At 38.2% G+C, this 24,485-nt stretch overlaps 1 non-coding gene across 1 annotated transcript; it reads right to left on the bottom strand.

Annotated features, from left to right (window-relative positions):
• Window positions 1-477: 477 nt before the first annotated feature.
• Window positions 478-581, bottom strand: LOC122274853. Its single transcript, XR_006228393.1, has one exon. It is a non-coding gene; the product is annotated as a small nucleolar RNA R71 (small nucleolar RNA).
• Window positions 582-24,485: the final 23,904 nt, after the last annotated feature.

The raw sequence follows: 24,485 nt of genomic DNA, 5'->3' as shown, positions 1-24,485 counted from the left end.
TAACAGAATTGGTGGATAAGTTGTCTGGTGATTCCAAAAATCATTCTGACACCATGGCTGACAATCATAGTATTCATGATGAACTCGAAAATGAGGAGGTATAAAATAATCTACCAATGAGAACTTTGTGTTAGTATTTGCAGCCAACAATGACAAGTACTCCATCTTGCATGATTTTTCCTACGAATATGGAGAATTTTGATTTAAAACCGGGATTAATTCAATTACTTCTCAAGTTTCATGAATTAGACTTAGAAAATCCTTATTTACATGTGAAAGAATTTGAAGAGGTTTGTGCAACTTTACAAAACTAAACTGTCAATGATGATGTTTGTAAATTAAAGTTGTTCCCATTCTTTTTGAAAGAAAAATCAAAAAATTTGTTGAATTCCTTGAGACTAAGATCTATTGGCACATGGCAAGAAATGCAAAGAGAATTTTTGAAAAAGTTTTTTTCCTACTCACAGGACCAACACTTTTCGCAGAAACATTATGAATTTTTCTCAAAAATAAAATGAAATATTTATTCAGTGTTGGGAGCGTTTTAAAGAATTATTGCTAACTTGCCAACATCATGGCTATGAGACTTGGCGCACCATTAGTTTTTTTTTATAAAGGTTTAACATCTCAAATGCATCAGTTTATAGAAATAATGTGTAATGGTGAATTTTTAAATAAAGATCCTGATGATGCTTGGGACTATTTTGACCAATTGACTGAAATTGTCCAATTTTAGGACAACCCAGATTGTTCTGATCAGTCAAATAAGCCCAACTTTAATGTCATGTCTCAAGATGGTATGTATAACCTTAAAGGAAATGATGATATGAATGCTAGAATAACAAGTTTGATAAGAAAAGTCAAGGCCATGGAACTTATGAAGGTAAATTCAGCTAAGGCCGTTGAAAAAGAAGAAGAGCATTGTGGTATATGTGAGATCAGTGGACACCTAACTCAAGATTGTCCAACAATCCCCACTTTTAAAGAGATGTGATTTTTTTTCAATGGGTATGTTAATGCTAAGACAAATTTAAAAGAATTTGTCAATTAGTTCGACAATGCATTGAGGAAGAAGATTAAGAATAAAATGGAGTGAACTTTCACTCATTCAATGTAACAATTTTCATTATCTCTAGCTTTTCACTTGAAAAGATATTTCAGGAGTTATGCACGAACTCTAAATTTAGAGAAGTTCAGTAAGAAGTAAAATGGATGCTCAGTTGTCTTCCAGTTCTACACCAAAATGATGTTTTAATTGTAACGTACCATGTAGAAGGCAAAATTCGTGATGATGATTTCATTAATGAGGTAACCCATTTTGTATACTTTAACGAGGCTGAGTGTGAGGTGAAGTGTTCATTTGGATTGTTTGATATGAGAGGGATATTGTGTAGGTATGTATTAACTATTTTCAAAAATATCATTTTTCTTTTACTGCCAGAGAAACACATCTTGGATTGATAGAGGAAGGACATAAATAGGAGATATACTATTACATGAAATAGTTATAACTTAGTTGATGCGAGGCTAGAAGTAAGTAGATATTCATGTATAAGCAAGATATGTTACGACATCGCAACAAATACAACATCATGTGATGAGATGTTGAGGATATGTAATGATCAAGGTCCACCTCAACAACAAACCACCCTACCAAGCTGGTTCCAACGTTGCAGTTACAATTGTCGATACAACTACAGCTGGGAGGTCCTTTACCATTTGATGATCTTAGGATAGTTGATGGTGTTGTGGCTCCAACATTTCGTGAAGCGGCTACTATGCATGGTTTGTTAGAGAGAGATAATAGCTTAAAAGATTATTTGCATGAAACATCTCTATATCAAATGCCCTTCAACTTGAGAAGACTATTTGCAACAATATTCGTTTATTATAATTCTGCAAATCCGAGAGAGCTTTGGGAATGCATTGAACAAGATCTGTCAGCTGATTTTGTATCAATTGAAAATTCTTCGTTGGATGTCAAAACACAAGTTTTGCACGCTCAACACTTGAATCAATGGGAAAATATATTAATTCATTTCATCTTCTTGATCACAACATCTATTTTGATGAAAACCAATTTGAATCTAGGTAGATTGATGATGAATTGGATGTTCTAATCCTAAAAGAAGATATTGTTGCATCAAGAGTGTTTGATAGTGAACAAAGACATGTTTATGATTTAGTCTTGGAAATTTTTTTTAAAATGAAATTGCTACACTCTTTGTTGATGGCCCTGGTGGGATAGGAAAGACATTTCTATACAAGGCACTTCTTGCTACAGTAAGATCAAGGCAATTAGTAGCATTTGCAATTATTTCATCTGGTGTTACTGCGTCTATTTTGCTTGGAGGTCGAACAACACACTTGCGTTTTAAAATTCCTTTGGATACTAACAAAAATAGGACATGTAGTGTTAGTAAACAAAGTGCACTTGCAAGATTGTTGCGTCTAACCAGGTTGATTATATGGGATGAAGCTCCTATGTCAAGAAAAGAAGCCATAGAAACACTAGATAAAATGCTCCCATACATCAATGATTCAGTTGTATTTGATGGAGATTTTTGCCAAACTTTACCTTTGATTCGCAAAGGAGCAAGATAAGAACAAATTGATGCTAGTTTGGTTTCTTCCTATCTATGGCCTACATTGATCAAGATTCACTCGACTGAAAATATGTGAGCAAGATTAGATCCAAGCTTTTCAAAGTATTTATTGGAATTAGGCATTGAGATGCCACCAATCACAGTTGATCAAAGCATAAAAATCCCTAATGGCATGCTCAATCCCTATGAAGATGATGCTACTTTTTTGGATAATTAATAGATGTTGTTTTTCATGATATTCATAATTATTCAGTAAATATTTCGAGTATGATGAATCGGGCCATATTAACACTAAAGAATAATTATGTTGATGAAATAAATGCTTTATTAATTTAAAGGTTTCCTGGTGAGCTTAAGCAATATTATAGTTTTGATGAAACAATTGATGCATCTGAATAAGTAGTTATAGAATATTTTTTAAATATTTTGACCCCAAATGGACTTCCTCCCCATGAATTGTTGCTAAAAAAAAAAGTCTCATCATATTGCTTAGAAACATTAATATTTCAGAAAGGCTATGCAATGGAACGCGTCTACTTTTTTGCAATTTTGATTGTAATGTTATTGGTGCAAAAATTATAGTTGGGCGTTGGAGTGGAAAAAAGGGTTTTTGTTCCAAGAAACCCATTCTTCCCAAATGTTGATGAAAATAGTGGCTTCCCATTCAAATGAAATCAATTCCCTATCAGATTAAACTTTGCAGTGAGTATAAATAAGTCACAAGGGCAAACATTAGATTTCGCTGGGATATATTTGCCTCAACCTATTCTTTTAGATGGGAAATTATATGTGACTCTATCAAGAGGTAAGACTGCTTCTACCATCAATATTTAAATATGCCCAGTCTCAACTGAAAAATCTGAAAAAACAAATGCACAAAAAGTATTGTATATACAAAATTATTAAGATTAATGTGTTCCAGTTAATGTTATAATGAGTCACCATAAAGGACCCACGTGGAAAAGAAGAGCTAGGAACCTGGGCAAAAAAGGATCACAGGACCTCTCAAAGGTCCAGGACCCTCCTGATGTCCCCATGGATGAGATCAATGCTAGTAACAGTAAGAAAAGGCCAAGCGAGGAATGGCATGGACTCATTATGACTAGAAGGAGAACAAAGCAAGCTAAGATGGCAGTGGCTGGTGTCCAGCCCTGCCAATCCCCATGAAACACTTAGATTGGAACTGCCGAGGGCTTGGGAACCCTCGGACAGTTCGTGAACTTCACCTCTTGGTGAAGGAGAAGAGCCCGGATGTGGTTTTTTTATGTGAAACTAAATGTAGAAGGGAAAGAATTGAGTCCATTAGGGACAGGCTTAATTTTGAATCCTGCTTTTCAGTGGATAGTATTGGCAGGAGTGGTGGTTTGGCTTTTATTTGGAAGAAAGACTTGGAGGCTGAGTTAGACTCATACTCACATCACCATATTTCCATCTCTGTTAAATCTGATATCACAAGCAATAAAATGATCTTAACTGGCTTTTATGGCCAACCTGCAACTGCAAAAAGAGGTGAAAGTTGGGATCTCCTGAGGCTAATCCATACCAATATCAACAACCCTTGGTTGTGTGTAGGAGATTTTAACGAGATCCTCTTACAAGAAGAACAAATTGGCTCTAATGCTCGACCCTTCCAACAAATGGAGGATTTCAGAGTGGCCCTATCTGATTGTGGTTTGAAGGATATTGGCTATATTGGATCCAAGTATACCTGGTGTAATAAAAGGGAGGGTGATGGCTTCACTAAATCTAGACTGGATAGAGCAGTAGTAAATGAGGATTGGCTTAACACCTATGCTATTAACCAGACATATGTACTCCCAGGCCAATGCTCAGACCATAATCCTCTATTGGTAGTGTGTGGGAACCCTGACCAAGAAGTTGTCCCAAAATAGAAGATATTCAGGTATGAAGTAGCTTGGGAAAAGAGAGAGGGTTGTAGTGATCTGGTGCAAGCTGTGTGGAAACAGAATTTCCCTGCAAGAATGAAGATAACAGCTGTTAGGAAAGTAATGGAAGTATGCAGGAACAAACTCAAGTTCTGGAGCAAAGAGGCTTTTAGAAACCATAAGAAGCTTCTAACTCAAAAAAGAGAAGCCTTAAGACAGCAACAAGAATCTGATCTAGGCCATCATAGTTGCCATATTAAAGCTGCTCAGAGAGAACTAGATGGACTTTTGGAAGAGGAAGAGCTGAAGTGGAGACAAAGAGCCAAACAAAAGTGGTTGAAAGATGGGGATAGAAACACCAATTTCTTCCATAAATGTGCTACTCAAAGAAGACAAGTAAACTCTATTAAAAAGGTTGCCAATGAGGAAGGGGTGTTAGCTTATAACCAGGAACAAGTGGCCAAAACTTTCCTCCTCTTCTACCAGAATCTTTTTACCACCTCTGAACCATCTAATATAGAGGCTGCTTTGCAGTCTTTTCAGCCTTCAGTCAGTGAAGATATGAATGCTGTATTGACTCGGGAGTTTACAGAAAATGAAGTAATCACAGCTGTTAAAGGCATGAATCCAATGGGATCCCCTGGCCCAGATGGCTTCCCAGCTGCCTTCTACCAGAATCATTGGGACACTGTAGGTAAGAAGGTCACAGAAGCAGTCCTCGAGGCACTCAACGATAGAAAGGGTATTGGTGAGCTCAATCAGACCTATATAACTCTGATCCCAAAAAAGAAATCCCCTCAAGCAGTAACAGACTATAGACCCATCAGCCTATGCAATGTTTTATACAAGATCATCTCTAAAACTATTGCTAATAGGCTCAAACTCATCCTGCCTAACATAATCTCCCCAACTCAGAGTGCTTTTGTCCCAGGGCGACTAATCTCAGATAATGTAGTTATTGCCTATGAACTGTTGCACACTATGCAAACCAGATTAAGAGGGAAGATGAATGGTTTTATGGCCTTAAAACTTGATATGAGTAAGGCCTATGACCGTGTGGAGTGGGTTTTTATGCAAAGAATCATGGAAAAGATGGGATTTGCTGATAGATGGATAAGCTTGGTGATGGAATGTGTATCGACTGTCAGTTATTCACTGCTAGTCAATGGATGCCCTCAGGAACCTTTCTCACCCTCTAGAGGTATCAGACAGGGAGAGCCTCTATCTCCCTACCTCTTTATCATCTGCTCAGAATTTTTAACCCACAGCCTCAACCAAGCTGAAGTGCAAGGCCTTGTTTCTGGGATCCCAGCAATCAGAGGGGGTCTACATGTTACCCACCTTCTATTTGCAGATGATAGCCTGGTCTTCTGCAAGTCAAACCCAGCAGAGTGGAGTAGACTACAGCAAGTCCTGAGCAAGTATGAACAAGCTTCTGGTCAAAGATTGAACTTGGACAAAACCTCTATATTTTTCAGCAATAACACTAAGAGAGAGGTGCAACAAACCATCCTCCAACAAGCAGGGATTAGAGCCTCTGGTGCTTTTGATAAGTACTTGGGTTTACCATCCTATATTGGAAGACAAAAAACAAAAGCCTTCAGTTCACTGCTAGATAGAGTCAAATCAAAAATGGCAAATTGGAAGACTGGTGTGCTATCCCAAGCTGGTAAAGAGACCTTGTTAAAGTCGGTATTGCAGTCAATCCCAACCTATAGCATGGGTATCTTTAAACTTCCCAAGTCTATTATAAGAGGTCTCAACCAGTTGTTGCAGTCCTTTTGGTGGGGTCAGAAAGAGAACAGGTCGAAAATACACTGGCTGAGCTGGCAGGCCATTGGAAAACCAAAGAAGGAAGGGGGTCTAGGCTTTAGGGATTTTGAGTTTTTTAATCTTGCTTTATTGGCCAAGCAAGGATGGAGGATCATCAAAAATCCATCATCCCTTGTAGCTCAGATCCTTAAGACTAAATACTATCTGAATTCAGAGTTCCTCTCAGTCAAACCAAAAGCTAGTGATTCATTTGTTTGGAGGAGCTTCCTCTCAGCAAGATCAGTTCTCAAGGAGGGACTCATGTGGCGGATAGGGAATGGACAGCATGTGAAGATTTGGCAGGATAAATGGCTCCCATGCCCCTCAACCTATAGAGTGCAATCTCCTATTTCCATCCTCAATGCCGATGCAACAGTTTCTGAACTTATTAATAGTGATACAATGCAGTGGGATCTACCTCTCATCCAAGCTATTTTTTCAGAGACTGAGGCAAGCTCAATTTACAAGATGACCCTTAGCCCATGCAGGAACCAAGATGTTTTGACCTGGAGATGCTCAAGAAATGGGAGGTTCACAGTTAGAAGTGCTTACCACTTACAAGGCTCCATCAGAGAAGAAAGCAAAGGCCAACCCTCAGAAAAACAATGCTCTTCAGGTTTTTGGAACAAGATATGGGGCCTCCAAGCTCCTCAAGCCACCAAAAGCTTTCTGTGGAGGGCTGTAAGGGAGTCCCTAGCTACGAATTCGAATCTGTTTAAGAAAAAGGTGTTGAAGTCCCCTGCATGCCCAATATGTCTCAAGTATCCTGAATCAGTCTCACATGCTCTCTGGACTTGTGCAGCAGCTCAAGACGTGTGGTCAAAAAGCTCAAGAAGGATTCAGAAACTGGATGTCCTGAATGTCTCATTCAGAGAAATCCTAATGCCACTATGGAACCAGTTGTCCAAGAGAGAACTGACAGAAATTGCAGTAACAGCTAAGGCAGTGTGGCAAAGGAGAAACATTTGGATCTTTGAGGATAAATTTCAATCCCCTTCTCAGGTGTCACAGCAGGTTCATGCTGAGATGGAAGCCATTGATTCTTGGGTGGACAGTGGGGTAAGGCAGGTTAAACACCAGGTGGTGTCTGGATCCATTTGGTCTGCTCCTCGACCAGCTTTCTTCAAAGCCAATTGGGATGCAGCCATTGATAAGGGTAGTTCCAGGGTTGGAATTGGGGTGATTGTAAGAGACTCAGAAGGCTTGGTCACGACCTCTCTCTGTTCTTCCATCAATCTAACCCCTGATCCTTTGCTTGGGGAGGCGGCAGCAGCACTAAGAGCCACCACTTTGTGTGCTGAACTGGGTTTAACTCATATTGTCTTAGAAGGTGATGCTCTCAATGTGGTTCAGGCTGTCCAAGACGCGGAAGAAAACTGGAGTGCTGTTGGTATGGTAGTTAGAGATGTCAAGTCCTTGTTGTCAAGGTTCCAAGAGTGGTCAATTCATCATGTTCCTAGAGAGTTGAATGTAATTGCCCATACTCTTGCAAAGTTTGCTCTGAATTGTTCAGAGGATTGTATCCTTCTGGAGGATTACCCTCCATGTATCCAGCATTTACTCTAATGAAATGCAGTTGATCCTTTCAAAAAAAAAAAAAAAATTCAGTTGTAAAATTTGAATCGAACTGTTGAAAGAAAATTGCATATTTAATTTCATTTTCTTTTGTGTATATTTAATATTGTATTCTTTAATTTATTTCAATTCTTCAAGACAAATTCTCTTTTGTTTAACTGTTATTTTGTTCTTTAATTTACTGCCTTTTTTAAATGCAAATGTATTTAATATACTTATACATTTAATTTCTTTGTAGATTAATAACTTTCAAGATAAGGACAATTTATACATCAATAAAAGATATTTCTTCAAATACAAAATTGAAAAATCAAAATGATCGTGGCCGACAAATCAACCAAACGAATAAGTCAACGCTTGCCGTTGAAGTTCCAAAATCTAACATTGATTGATCTAGATGTATAATATTTATTTTTATCATTTTTTTTAAAAAGAAATCTATCTTTCCTGTTATATAAATCTTATCTTACATATAGTTATATCTTAGCATTAAAAGATAGCTTATTCTTTTAATAATGCCTACAATAGTGCATATTTTTGCCCCTTTACCCCTCAATTCCTGAACATAATATTCTCGTCAAAGAGCCTTCTCGCCCTGTGCTTCTCCCACTTCTCCTTCAATTGGGAACTTCATCTTGAGTTGGTATGGACTTGACCGCCGTGAGATTATTCAATGTTGGCTACCCTATTATAGCATTAAACAAGGAAGGAACCTTTAAGACTAAAAAGTCAGTCATAGTGGTCGCAGTGCACATCCCTCTTCACTCCATTGGAGATGGTCTTAGCTTAGTGGCGTCTATGCCCATCTTTGTGAAAGCTTCTCAAAATAGTATGTCTGCTGAGCTTCCATTATCAGCGATGATGCACCTGGTAGTGTAATTAGCGATGGGTTACCATTAGCTCATCATCGCAAGGGTATAATACTCTTTCACAATCCTTTGAAAGAGATAGCTACTGAGGTGTCGCATTTTTGGCGCTTGAGCAGCCTGTCCGCTACATAGATTTTTTCGTATCTCGCCCTTTAGGCGTGTGCCCTCTTACTGGAAGATGATGCACTACCCCTAGCAAATTTGCCTGCTATTGTCTTGATTTTGCCTAGGGGCACCTTGTCCTTGTCGTTATTTTGAGGTGCCTTGTCCCTATCATTATTACGTGCATCTTCCCTTGATGGGTGCTGCCTATCCAACCTGTTACTTCTACGTGGGTGGTGTCCTCAAATTGTTATTTGGGCTTTGCTTATTCCGTGACCATTCGTTCAAACTCTCCAGTGCCCGTTAGTAATCACTATTTTCTTCATGGTCATGCAATCCTTTATCCAGTATGAGTCTGTTTGATGATGTTTGCAATACCACCTGTCGGTTTTGGGTTGGCAGTGTTCTCTTTCTGATTCTTCCTTTCTTGCACATTCAAATTATTGTGGATGAGTTGAGTGATATGCTCCTGTTGCCTTTCACGCCTCCTATCTTGGTAGTTCAGTGAAGCTTTCGTGTCGCCCGTATTGTTTTTGCACTCCGCTTTCGTTTTCCCTATCCTTGGTTCTAAAAGATCCTGTAATGTATCTTTGGCGTTGGCGAAGTCATCAGCCCTATCCATAAACTCTCTTAGGGTAGAGGGGGTCTTTTTAGCCAGTTTAGTCATGATCAAGCTAAGTGGCCAGATTTCGCCCAATAGGGTGGCTAGGGTAATCTTCTTGTCTTGATCATCCGTTGTCAACCTCTCTTTATTAAAACAAGTGAGGTATGTCTTTAGGCTATTCTCTTCTCTTTGCTTAACGGTCAGGAGGTATGCCACTAGGTTGCTACGCTCTCTACTAGGCAAAAATTGTGTTAAGAATTGTCTAGCCAACTCTTTAAAGCTATCGACAATCTCTGCTGAAATGTTCCAAACCATCCTCTTGCCATTCCCCTCAAGATCATAGGAAAAGTTTGAGAAGCAATTTCTCTTAAGAAATCATGGAGTGTGATATGTGCCTTGAAGTTCTCTAGGTGATCTATTGAGTCCTTGGACCCATCATACATCTCTATCGGTGGCACTTTAAACTTCAGGAGGAGTGGTACGGCCATTACTTCTGCTCTATAAGGCAAATCTATGTGGCTTCAGAGCTGTTCCACCGAGGAAGATCCCTCCATCTTTTTCGCCATCTCCTCGTATTTGCTGACAAGGCTACGTAGCTCATCATGCAACTTCTTCTTTTCAACATTCTCTGCGTTCACTCCCTTATTGATATGTGTTCCTTGTTCTCCATGTTTGCTATGGTTGGGCATGGTAGTGTCACTGAACTCGATGTTGTAGCACTTTAGTTCCTCGTTCTCTTTCCTTAGGTTTTTCATGGCATCCAACGCCATCTTCAGCTTTTCTTTTATCATTGCTAGCCATGTTTCCATGTGTGTAGGTGTTGCGTTTGCATCACGAGTTGCTTGAGAATGTGTCATGGTCGGCATGAGGAAATCACATTGAAGTTTGATGAGAAACTAAAATCACAGATTATTGGATGGTATTGACAGCGCCACTGTAAAGGACATGTCCTACCACCAGTTTTGACTATTCATTGCAAATAGTAACATTGGCGACAAGATGTGCTTGAGATACCTCCGATGCCTAAGTCAATAATAAATGAGATATGATAGTTTAAGGGTGTTCAATTAGATGATCAGAGGGTTATCTATTGTCTCTATATATAGGTGTGGAGAATGCTAGATGAGTACTATTAATCAATCAACTTCGTCTAAGACTTAGCCATAATAAGGACTATCCCAAACACCACAGAATTATTTGGTCACCATTCTATTCATATCCATAATGCAAGGATCTATCTGCCCTAATAAATAGGATGGCTAGAGTCCATGCACGATCCACATCTCCTTTTAGTAGTAATCATTTATGGAAGATGGGCATTGGGCCCCTAACTTGAGCCAAATCAACATTGACTCCTCAAGTTACCCCGCTAAATCCCATCGCGTGTACGCGTGGGGAATTTCATAATAAAATATCTATTTATTTTTCTTTTTATATATAAACCTTATCTTACTCAAATATGGGATTGGAGACCCATCCATCTGAGCCCTCACGCATGGTCTACGGCTTCCTTTCTATCACCCACTAAGTGATGTTTTACTTTATGTCGCCCAATCGTGAATACCCCTGCTATAGAGACTAATCTAACCAGCTTGCCTATCTACAGTTCTAGGGATAGGCTAAAGTGCCTTTGCTATAAGATCTCTATTGTACAGTAAGAAATGAGAGGCTATGAGAAACTATAAAACAAACATATCATAGTGGATTTCTCCTCCCTAAATGCCCCATGGATGTAGGCAATATGCCAAACCACGTAAACCTGTGTGTACATCTCTTTTTTATATTCTCAGTATTTATTTTTTATTCACTATCATGGACGTACGCATAGCTACTCCAGAGCACCTGAGGGGCTCCATACCACACTGATCGAGGCTCACATCATCATAACAGACTATGAATGACTCTTTCTTCCATTTCGATCTGTTGTGCAATTTTTGGCATTAACTAGTGTTGAAATAAATGCTATACATAATCGCTTTTCAATAAGAAATAATGAGAAATCAAAATACATATTCAAATGCACAAACATCAATGTACATTCAATGCCTTTCCTAAACTTGTGCAATAATAATTTCACAAACAGTCTTTTGTATATTTTAATCATATAAAAAGTTGAATAATACCCAAAGCAAGCCAACAAGCCCACATTTACATATAGAAATTCCAAAATATATAGACTGTTGAAAGCACAAAAGGAAATGCAAGGTGAATGCCACCAACATGACCATGATCCAGCTGAATTGGACAGCCAACAAGTCCATAATGGCTTAGAAGAAAAAGGAAAGAAGGTGATGGGAATAATGAATTAAAGCTGCAACAATGCAGATGGAAGTGTTGAAAGGTATAAGGCACAGCTAGTGGCAAAGGGATACACATAACAAGAGGGGTTGGATTACCATGAGACTTTCTCTCCATAACAGGAGGGGTTGGATTACCATGAGACTTTCTCTCCTATGGAAAAGTTAGTAAGAGTGATAACACTACTTGCTGTAGTAGCAGTCAGAGGGTGGCATTTGCATCAATTGGATGTGAACAATGCATTCCTCCATGGTGATTTGGAGGAGGAGGTTTATATGAAACTTCTACCAAGATATGCTGATAGTAATTGTGCATAAGTTTGCAAACTTCATAAGAGTTTGTATGGATTAAAATAGGCATTGAGGCAATGGTATGCCAAGCTCTCAGATTTCATTGTTCAGAAGGGGTTCAAATAGTTAAAAGCAGATTAAAGTCTGTTTACAAGGTTAGTGGGAGAGTCTTTTATAGCTATACTTGTCTATGTGGATGATCTTATCATAGCAGGTAATGACCCAGACATTGCTCATTCTCTCAAATCTTCCCTACATGACAGATTTATGATAAAAGATTTAGGTGCTTTAAAGTGCTTTCTTGGGTTGGAAGTGGCAAGATCAGAAAAGAGGATTTATGTCAAAGAAAATATGCACTCGAAAAATTATCAGACTTGGGAACCATTGGAGTTGCACCTACTAAGATACCTTTGGATCAAAACAGCAAATTGCCCAAGTATCAAGGTGCCCTGCTTAAGGATCCTTCTATCTACAAAGACTGATTGGAAGGCTTCTTTACCTCACCATCACCAGACCAGATTTAGCATATTTAGTCCAATTGCTTAGCCAATCCATGCACGCTTCTAGAGTCTCACATTTAAACGCTGCTCATAAGGTGCTAAGATACATAAAGAGAGCTCCAGGACAAGGCTTGTTGTAATCTTTACAATCAAATCTACAACTTTAGGTGTACTGTGATTTGGATTAGGAAGCATGCCCAAATACATGAAGTTCTGTGACAGTGCCTTTCTTGGTCCTTCTCTAGTGTCTTGGAAATCTAAGAAGCAAAACACCATCTCTAGGTCCTTAGCTGAAGCTAAATAGAGGGCCATGGCAAGTGCTTGCTGTGAATTAACTTGGTTAAGGTTTTTACTTCAAGACTTAATGGTAGATCATCCCCAGGTAGCTATATTACATTGTGACAACAAGGCTGCATTACGCATTATTGTAAATGCAGTGTTCCATGAACAGATTAAGCACATAAAGCTCAATTGCTATTTGATCTGTGACAAAATTCAAGAAGGAAGTGTCATTACTGAGCATGTAAGTAGTGGATCACAAGTTGCAGATATATGGATCACAAGTCCATCCCAACCAAACAACCTTTATTTTATTGGTTCCAATGACAATTCTGGAGTCCTTCTTGTCACTCAAATGCTTGATTCAAGCAACTATCATTCTTGGGCACGTTCAATGAAAAGAGCTATTCGCATCAAAAATAAACTTGGGTTTGTTTATGGAAGCATTTGTGAACCATCTGAGGCTGATAGTCCATTGATGGATCATTGGCTTCAATGCAAAGACATAGTCATCACCTGGCAGCAAAAACACTATGTCTGTTGACATTTAGAGCAACACCCTTTATGTTGAGATTGCTCACCAACTGTGGAAGGAACTTGAACAATGACTTGCATAGCAAAATGCTCCCAGGATTTATGAAGTAAAGCAAGGTATTGCTACAATAATGCAAAACCAAGACACTGTAAGTATGTATTACTCTAAGTTAAAAACTCTGTTAGATGAATTGATTAACTATTAGTGTATTCCTGATTGCACATGTGGGGGTTTGAAAACAATAGTGGATAATCAAGAAAGAGACTGGGTGATGAAGTTTCTTATGAGTTTAAATGACACATATATAGCTCTTATGGCTCGGATCCTTCTAATCAAGCCTTTCCCTAGTCTAAATGAAGTGTACTCTATAATACAACAAGAAGAAAAGAGGCGACAAACTTCTATAGACACTTCAGCTGGTGATTACAAGGCTATGATAGCAATTGCTAAAGATGTAGGAAGACAGAATATCACATCTCAGAGAAAGTATTACTGCACTTTTTATAAAGTGCTTGGACATTCCTTAGAAAGGTGTTTTAAAGCTAACCCTGAGAAACCAGTGTGCGGCCATTGCAGAATGTCTGGCCATATTGTAGAAAAGTGTTTTAAACTTCATGGTTATCCACTAGGCCACAAGCTCCATAGGAAGGGTAGACCAGCATTTGTCAATCTAGTCACTACCCTTATGCCATCTGGACAAGAGCAGGTCAACAATAACCAAGCAGCACTCACTCATGAGCAATATTCATAGTTGATTGCCTTACTCAAATCATAACCCAGTCATTCTCACACACCTTCACTTAATCAAGTTCATTCCCTCAATCATTCTAAATCTGACATGTCAAAAATATCTGTTATCTCACTTTGTCTCTCAACTTGTAGCATAAACACACATAACACCTTTGATGCACCTTGGATAATAGACACAGGGGCAACAGACCACATGGTCTGTTCAACCTCCCTTTTCACCACCATCAAAAGTGTTGCCACATATTCTGTAGCTCTTCCAAATGGTGAAATTGTCAATGTTTCTCATGTTGGAATAGTGAAGATATCAAAATACTTGACCCTGTATGATGTGCTTTGTGTTCCATCATTTTCTTTTAACCTCATATCTGCTAGAAAACATAGTCAAAAATCAAGATGTTGTCTAATTTTTCTACCTGAAAATTGTTTTATTCAGGATCTTTTAACTCGAAAAATGACTGGTATGGGTGAAATGAGGAATGACCTATATCATCTACTGAGGAATGAAGTCTCCCCTACAGCTTTAGTTGAAGTCCTATCCTCTCTAACCACCAACACTGGAATGGATGAATAAACTATTTTATTCATTAGTTTATCAGCGGCCTTGTGCTTTTCTCATCCCCTGAAATTAATTTCAAACTCGTCCTTGAAAATATTTTTAGAATAGAATTAATAAGCAATCCAAGCATCATACAACACACCATAAATATATATATACATACATATATATATGGTGTGTGTGTGTGTGTGTGTATAAATATATATATATATATATCATTAATAGATTTGAAACCAATTCCTTACTTTTCCGACCACCACACATGGTGGATGACCATGTGAATGTGGGAGAAAAACCATTAAATCATGAAGATTCATTGGTTTTGGTTTCAGGAACGAGTTGACTTAGTCATTGATGTCTTCTTGAGTTCTCCATTCAAACTTAGGCTCAAAGCATTCGAATGACTTTAAATTTCCAAACAAGAATTTGCTACCATTTGAACAACTCATAGAAGCAATTGAACAAATAGGGGACTCTGTATGCCCAATTTATAACTACTATGTTCAAATTTAGTTAATAGTTTGTTTGAACATTCTTTACGATTATTCAAAAATTATTTTCATAAGTTCAAACCATGGCTTTAACCATTCAAACCATGTCTTTATGTTCGAACAATAATTGTTTTAGTTTGAACTATACCTTTCTATATATCAATTATTTAAAATTTCAATTACATAAATGTTTATATATTTATGAAAGGCTTTGTGTTTTCTATTCTTGACGTGCAGATTGTGTTGAATCATGTTTAATAGAGGAAGAAAACATAGTATCTAGGAGGGAACATCCTCCAATGCACAGAATTGACCTGGGTTTTCAGTCATGCATTCATCACTCCATACATATCGTATACTCATCATACATAGACAATCAATTCGTTTTAAAATGTTGCGAAGTAGGGTTTTTCTTTAAAAACATTTTCTTTCATAAAACAGTTCCCTACACCTTGCTGCCTTCATTTCTTAAAGAGTTTGTTCATGCATATATCTTTTCTTACGTACATTCATGCATACATACATGCATTCTTTCTTTACATGCATACATTCTTTCTTATCGCTTTCATTGGCCGTTACACACTGTTACGCCCTGTGTACTGGGGTTAGCAATCTTTTGGACCTGATTCTGCCTGTTGCCACGAGTTGGTAATCCATTCCATCAAGGTGCAGCACTGGGTGCACTACCAGTATTACTTACCCATCATTGCAATCCGCCTAGTCCATTCATTCGGTACTTTTCCATTTTTGTTCATGTGGCTGTTATGTATCTTCATACATCATGCATTCAGTCCATTCATTCCTTTTCGGTCATTTCCTTGCTTTACAGTCCATTCATTCCTTTACAGTTCTTTCATTCCTTTCATTCAAATCTTACAGTCATTTCGTTCATAAAAAGTCATTTTAAAAGCATTGGACATTTTAAAAACAATTTTCTTTTCATGGCATCGTTTAAAACGTCAGTTCGTGCCTCATTTAAAGCATCTGTTTGTTTCCTTTCGTGAACATACATACAATACGTAAAGCTTATAGCATCCATCCACATGCATACACTTGCATACTTTTGGTGGGTGAAAAGGGGCTGCCAAGTTGGGCCGTTACTTATACTTGAAAACTTATGCTTAGCTTTCTTTCTTAAAAAGCCTTTCGCATCATTTTGTAAAGCATTTTAAAGAAAAAGCTTTAATTTTCGTCATCTTTTATTTAGGAAAAACTCTAGAAGAGTATGAACTCAATACTTACCTGGACTTCATGCCATACTCATTCCATGCAGTTCATTCGTCTGTGTGTCAGATGGTAACCTACATGCATATACAAAACCTTATGTCATTCTCTATCTAATGCATAAACAACTGTACTAGAAAGAGAACTATGCTTCACTTGGAACACTCTCCATCTATTCCCGGGCTCTTACATGCCATTTACTATGCTAAAATCTTCAGAGTCCTATTCCTTATAGTGAACCTCCAAAATCACAATCACCTTAGGGTTAAGACATTAAGACTGTTGTCTTACTCTTCTATTTCCACATTCCGATGCATGATTCTGACTGACAGAGTCACACATTCCAACCTTAGACGATATACTCATCACTACCTTCATACATCCTAACCCATACTCAATCCTCATTCCCATACTCAATCCTCATTCCCATCCATGCATGCCACATGACTTTAAGCCAACTCTGACGCTTAAACATCGTGCAACCATGCTGAGGGCAGATTACCTATTACATATGGTAAACCTGTCTGGCACATGTGTCTCGCCAAAGGAACATGTATCTTATCCCTTTTATCACCTAAGACCAACTTATAGTTTAAGGAACACCCGCTTGTATAAACAAGTTTCATACTCCGATACCAACTTACTTAGACCCGGTTGATAGGACTCTTCTTACTTTCTTGCCCTGTACAAGTTCATCCCGGCACTTAACAAGAGGACTACATCCACAAATGCACATCTGTCACGTCACGTAGCTCGAGACTAACCCTAAGTCACGTCACGACACTCGTCATACTTCCATTGCACTACTCTAATATCTTTCTACCACTTCACACTACTCTTAGCCATAAGTCAACCACAAGGTGACATCTGTCACCTCGAACGACTGGCCACGTCACATCTGCTTCAGGACATTGTTACACAGTTTCCGATGCTACACAATACACTCTACACTCCTCAACTACACAACCATTTCATTCTTAGTGACACGCCATACTGTGCATTGCTACACAACACAGAGCACACGCCATGTGTACCCTTTTCCACTCACACTACACCACACATCACTACGACGCACATCACATGGTGCGTCATTGTACTACATGGAGTATGCTCCACGTGTACTCCCTTCACACCACGCCGCATCACAATTACGGCATACACCTCACACCCATACTTCATAGCACAGCCCACAATACTACACAATTATACCCAACACTTCACTAGATAGCCAGACTTTACAACAAACTCCACAATACTAACAGCATAGTCCACAACCTATTAACTAACATATATCATAAATAACGAGAGATAGAGGGTTATACCATCGATTGGATAACCTGTGCATTGCTCACTGCCCGTCACGATCAAGACGTTGGAGGAGTCGTACATGGCGGTTAACACCGCGTACAGTGGAGTTTAGCCACCGTACATGGCTGTCCACCACATAAAGTGACGGTTTGAGCTTAGGAATAGCTAGGCGTGGTCTTGTAAAGTCTCAAGGTGTCCTCATGGCGGCCTGGGGTGGCGGAGGATGGCGGCATCACGCCGTGAATAGTACACCCGAGAGAGAGTGAGGGTGCTTGAGGTTGAAGAATGCTATGGAATTTCGTGGGAAGCTGGGGGGAGGAAGAGGGAAGCTGGTGGAAGTGCTTGGTGGTAGGGGAGTGGTGCATGATGGCGATATGGCCATCGGTGGTAGATCTAGGTCATGAGAGACCCATTTGGGGTAGAGAGAGAGAGAGAGGCTTGTGGAGGAGGTGAGGAGTTGCTGGTAGTTTCTTGGTGGCTAGAGATCATGATGGTGGTGCTTGGTGGCCTATCTGGCCACGCACGGCGGTGCTAGGAGCTGTGCATGAGGAGTCTCGTGCGTGAGGTAGATCGATGGAGAGAGAGAGAGATAGAGCCGGGTGGAACAGACCATGGAAGGGAAGCTCACAGAGTGAGGATGCTGTTGGTGGTGGTCGGTGGCCACGTTGGTCGTGGTAGGAGGAGATAACAGTGACGCCAGCTGGGAGGAGGAGCCGCACATGTAAGAGAGAGAGAGAGAGAGAGAGAGAGAGAGAGAGAGAGAGAGAGAGGGGCTTGCGTATTTAATCCAGGCCATTCGTTTCAGAATTTTCAAAACGATCTAACAGTGAGTTTAAATACTGATTTGAAAACACGTAAGTGTTTTATTTTAAAATAAAACACTGAGAGGAATTAAGATAGAATATTATTTTATAAAATAAAGTTTATAAAATAATATTCTTTCATCATTAATTAAAATGATGAAGTCTCGTTAATCACTCAAAGAGAATAAAATCATTTAAATTAATTTAGAGTTTTCAGCATAAATTTAAATCTCGTAATATTTTTAAATGACTAAAATATTTTATTTAAAATAATTTTTCACATCTATAATATTTTTAGAGTTCATCAAAATATTATAATTGTGTTATTTAAAAACAAGTTTAGACCAATAACACTGGAAACATCACATATAAATATTTTCATAATATTTAAAATATTCGTAAGCTTTAAAATAATGGGTTTGCTTTAAAATCCGCTTGGTATCTTTTAGAACACGCCATCGAAGTACGGCATGTAGAACGAGGCTCGTAATTATAGAAGAAATGAGTAGGTTATTACAAAAAATATCAAGTCTGAAGTCAAAGACATAGGCTGGGGTACAATATACGATCATGATGCCTAACATTGATCAACTGAGTGACATGGAGGCTCGTATGACATGACTATTAAACCTCTAGGAATGTAAAATAGGCATCAATTTTGTATCTTTTTCTATTTTCTAATTCTAGTTCATGGTATCAAACATTATTGACAGTGTGTAAAAGTGTTCCTACATCTAATTTTGTTTTTTAAATGAAAATTTATTAAGTTATCTTATTGTTTGCTCTTAGTATATTTTATTTACAATTTTCCGAAATAACTTTTGAAATGTGGTGGCCTAATCATACAAAAAAGCCCATCGGTCTTGAAATACAAGAAAACCCATAATGTGTATTTTCAGTTCAAAAAAAAAAAAAGTCTACAATATTTTGAATATAAAACTATTTAACTTTATTTGCACACTTTTTTACTTAAAAATAGTTTAAAGAAAGTTTTTCAAATTATCAAAATTGATAATTATATATTAGTTAATTGAATTAGTTAATTAATAATTATATATTGAAAATTTTATATTGTCAACCGTCATAGGTTAGATGAAAATTGCATAATTCAATTATATAACTACTATATAAAATAATAAATATAATTTATAAAAAAATATTTAAAAATATATATTTGTAGTTCGGTCAGTCTAGTCTGGTTTGGGGTGAAAAAACCCCACCCCAAGGCTAAACTGAATTCGGTCCCACAAATGGAGGATCGAAATAGGCCAAACAAGTTTTTAGTCTGATCCAATCAAATTTTCTGGTCCGAACTGAAAATTTTACATCCCTAATCATTGTTACGCCAATAATAATACAAATTTTAATAAATTATATTTCATTATCTAGGAATGGGAGGGAGGCTCCCATATTTGGCCCACCCATTTGACCCCCGCCTGGAGTGGGAGGTGCCCACTAGCAAAAGGTGGGTGTGCAGGCATATGCCCGCAAACAATAGGTGCTAGAGGGTGGGGCTCGGGTTGGCCACAGGCCTGCTCAACCCAATATATATAAATTAAAAAAGAATAACATTTGTAATGAAACTTTAGGGTTTTGATCCAAAACCCTAATTTGTCTTCGGATTTTAGATTGAAACCCTAAGTTAGGTTTGGGACTCATTATGAAACCCCTAACCCAATTTATTTCGGGGTTTCATAATTGAAACCCTAAACTATTTTGGGGTTTCAAATTGAGAGATTGTCAGTACTATTTTGGTCATCTCTATTTCTAACGTAGCCTCAGAGTTCGCATTTAGCACTAGGGGTGTATATTGGATCCATTTCAGAGTTCATTATTTCCCAACACTCATAATTGAATCAAAGGAAGTCAATTCAAGTTCCGAATGTGGTAGACTTTGTGGAGAGCTATGAGCAAGATTATGTTAATCAGCCTGGAAGCAATAATCACTCTTAATTCATTATTTTCCTTTTGCTAATGATATATTGTGTTATATTTATTTGGCAAACTTTATTACAAATTCTGTTATTGTACGAACAACGTCGGGAAAAAAGGCTCTATCTTAATCTACATCGGCCACAATTTGACTTTATACACAATCATTGGTTTGTTAATTTCTTTAGTTAACTTCTATTGTTGAGACATAATATTATTCATATTCTCATTGTTTTCTTTTTTGCTTTTATGATGTAACTCAAAAAGCCCAAATGCTTGCTATGTTACCTTTATTTCCTTTTTTTTTTAATGTATATTTGTTTCAGTTGTAATACCATTGCTAAGATTCAATCTATTTGACAATTTTTAATATTTTTAAATTATTTAGAATAGTTTTAGACTAATAAGTAATTGTTTATACTGCTTATAATAGGTTAGACTTATTAGTAAGCAACTTTATTAGGTTTATTTATATTTAGAAAACATTTATACTTTATCTTTTATAAGTTTAATTTCAATTGAAGTGAAAAATTGAAAACAGGTTTTTGGGCTAAATTGGAAGTGAAAATAGTTTTTTAGCCAATTTCTAGGCAAAAAATTGGCCTAAAAATAAGTTTGGACCCATTGAGGCTCACAGGGGGCAAACAGCCTGAGGGACCAATCCGCCCCTCAACATCCAGATAGGAGGCTGGCCAGGGGCCCAACTCACCCCCTCACTCATGTGTGGGAGTAGGGTGGAGTGGGTAGCACTTCTATTATTATTTACGTCCTTTAAAATAAATTTAGATAAAAATCTCTTAGGACGCAACAACCCAGCCCAATAATTCTAATGTTGAGATATTAATAGCTTTTATTGGGCCTAAATTATATTTAATGAGCCATAATGGATAAGCACAAGAGCGATAAGAGCGATAAATTATTGAGATTGATTATGAGTTTTAATTAGGCTTAATAATTAGGTTAAATCTCATTTGTTATTTATTGAACGAGTTAGACTCCTTTTAAAATTTAAAGATCGGCCATTAGAAATTTATTTCAATTTAAAATCATCACTGATTGAAGTCTCATACGCAGTCTCAATCACTATCAATCCTACATTAAAAGAACAACTAGATCATGTTTTTAAATTCAAACTCTCTTCTTGAATGATCTGGACCGAGTCTAACTCGAACTCTAACTCAATTGCATCCTATCCTAATAAGGATACAACTCTACAAGTCATCTTCACGTTAAATCTCTTTAACTGAGTTCAACTCAAACTGGTCATCACCCTCTCCAGAAAGTTAGTCAAGTGGTATCACTGTTAAGTCATCGTGACCGCCTTCACATCGTACGAAGCCACCAGTAGGTCTCCTCTATATCTCTCTCACCGTATCACCGTTAGCCAACCTCTCTCACATGAAAACTCATATCCATTTTGAGTTTGCAAAACCCTTGTTGTCACCACCTACGCCACCATACCATGTCATCCAATGTCATCCAAGGTGGTTCCTCCCACGCATTCACTTGCAGAGAAAAATTATCAAGACCACCAATAATTTCTCTGCTCTCTCGCTGTCTATGAGCCATTTCCTAGTTAGTCCAAAATATTTTGTTTTATTTTTCTTGGTTAGGCAGCTCATCTGATGCTGTGTTTTCGATGTTGGTTGCGAGGTGTAAACTATGGCTCACGTGGGTGGTTGACGGCGTGATGAGGCTGAGCGAAGTTGAGCTTTCCTTTGATCTGATTTTGAATGGAAGTAGAAATGTGATTTATAGAGTAGACGAAGGAGATGAAAGTATTTGATCTTCCAGAAAGTTAGTCAAGCGGTGTATGAAAGAGGATTTAGACAAATTATGAAGGCGGTGAAAGTTGGACGTGGATGTGTTTGATTTGAGTAGAAAGACATTGGAACATATAGGTGGAAGAGGATATATACAAAATAGGAAGGTTGTGGAAGTGAGAGGAAAGATGTATTCCAGAAATTCAAGCTGGTGGAATGGAGGGATGTAACGGTGATTCTGAAATCCATGTATGGGTAAAAATCGGAAAAAGAAAATATGTTAAACGAAAACTATATGTACCCACATCCTTGTTCCTTTTATTTCCTATTTTAACTTAGATTGTATTTTTCAAAAAAAGACAAAGGTTCTTTCAAGCTTTCAGTCGGTGAGAGGAAGGGATAAAGTTGAGAAATGAAGAAGAAAATATTACATAATCAGCAAAGCAAAAGCAATAACAAAGGACATTAAATTTGGTTATAAAGTTAGGGATAAAATAGAAAATTAATAATAGACAAAATGGGAATATTATTATAAAAGGAGAGGCAAGAATGTGCACGGAATGGAATTTGGCAATAGAAGCTGGGGCAAAATCAAAAATGCAAAAAACTAGAAATAAAAATAAAAGTTACAAATAGGGGCAAAATGGGAATAACAATGTGTGAAACAAAATAAAAATCTCTCATATTTTCTGGTTGGTAAATCTTTTGTTTTATTTTTCTTGGTTAGACAGCTCGTCTGATGCTGTGTTTTCAATGTTGGTTGCGAGGTGTAAACTATGGCTCACATGGGTGGTTGACGGCGTGATGGGGCTAAGTGAGGTTGAGCTTCCCTTTGATCTGATTTTGAATGGAAGTAGAAATGTGATTTATAGAGTAGATGAAGGAGGTGGAAGAATTTTATCTTCCAAAAAGTTAGTCAAGCGATGAATGAAAGAGTATTTAGACAAATTATGAAGGTAGTGGAAGTTGGACGTGGATGTGTTTGATCTAAGTAGAAAGACACTGGAACATTGTGGTGGAAGAGGATATATACAAAATAGGAAGGTTGTGGAAGTGAGAGGAAAGATGTATTCCAGAAATTCAAGCTGGTGGAATGGGGGGATGTAACGGCGATTCTGAAATGCATGTATGGGCAAAATCGAAAAAACAAATGTCAAACGAAAACTATATGTACCCACTCCTTGTTCCTTTTATTTCCTATTTTGACTTTGATTGTCTTTTTGAAAAAAAGACAAAGGTTCTTTCAAGCTTTCAGTCAGTGAGAGGAAGGGATAAAGTTGAGAAATGAAGAAGAAAATATTACATAGTCAGTAAAGCAAAATCAATAACAAAGGACATTGAATTTGGTTATAAAGTTAGGGGTAAAATAAGAAAATAATAATTGTGATGACCCGTTTTTACGTGTATTTTCACTGAAGGGTTGTTTTTAATTTAATTAATATATTGGTTTATTTATTTTAAATTAATGTATTTTAAATTGGTTTTAATTTATTTGATGTGTTTAATTTATTTTAGTCGTTTTACGACTTTTAATATCGTTTTCGGCGGATCGGTTTTTGGTCTCCGGAGTGAGGATTGGACCTCATTTCTTGTCTTTCCTCTTTTTCTTTTTCCCTTTTTCCTTTTCTTTTTCTTTCTTTTTCTTTCTCTTTCTTCTCCTTTCTCTCCCACGTACGCATAGCTGCCCCTTTTTCTCATTCCCGTCGCCGCCACTTTGACCGGCCAGTTCTCCGCCGTCCAGCCACCGTTTGGTGCACCGTCACCACCATTCTCTTCCCCTTCCACCAGAGATCATCCCCACCAATTTTCAGAGTCATCGGACCAGCCGTTAGATTTCGAGAGCCGCCGGAAGTCGCTGCACCTGCTCTGTTTTTGCCCTTGTCGCCGGTTGCTTTCGCAGCCCAGAACCGCCGCTCGCCGGCGGCGTGGCCTACACCACCCACCCAGTTTTCTTCCCCTCTCACCGGTGAACATCCCCACCAAGTTTCACCTCCATCCGAGCCACCGTTAGCCGCCACGAGCTCCTCCAAGCCATACGGTTTTTCACCGTTTCCGACGCCGTCGCACCACCTCCGGCCACCATCTTTTCACAACTTCTTCCCCTACCTCTTGCTGACCTAAACCACCCATTTCCAGCCTCGATCCGTTGCCGGAGTAGCTCCCACGAGCTCAACTCCGTTCAGCCCCTTTTTGGCCTTCGACCGCCATTTCCACCACCACCCACGGCCAAAACTCGTTTCCTTTAGCTTCATAAATATCTCAAGACCATTCCCTATCAATTTCGTGCCTTGGTTTGTCCCCA

This window comes from Carya illinoinensis, chromosome 8, assembly GCF_018687715.1.
Source record: "Carya illinoinensis cultivar Pawnee chromosome 8, C.illinoinensisPawnee_v1, whole genome shotgun sequence".
NCBI lineage: Eukaryota > Viridiplantae > Streptophyta > Magnoliopsida > Fagales > Juglandaceae > Carya > Carya illinoinensis.
The sequence above is the reverse complement of the archived record's forward strand: the minus strand, read 5'-3'. Positions and strand labels throughout refer to the sequence as shown.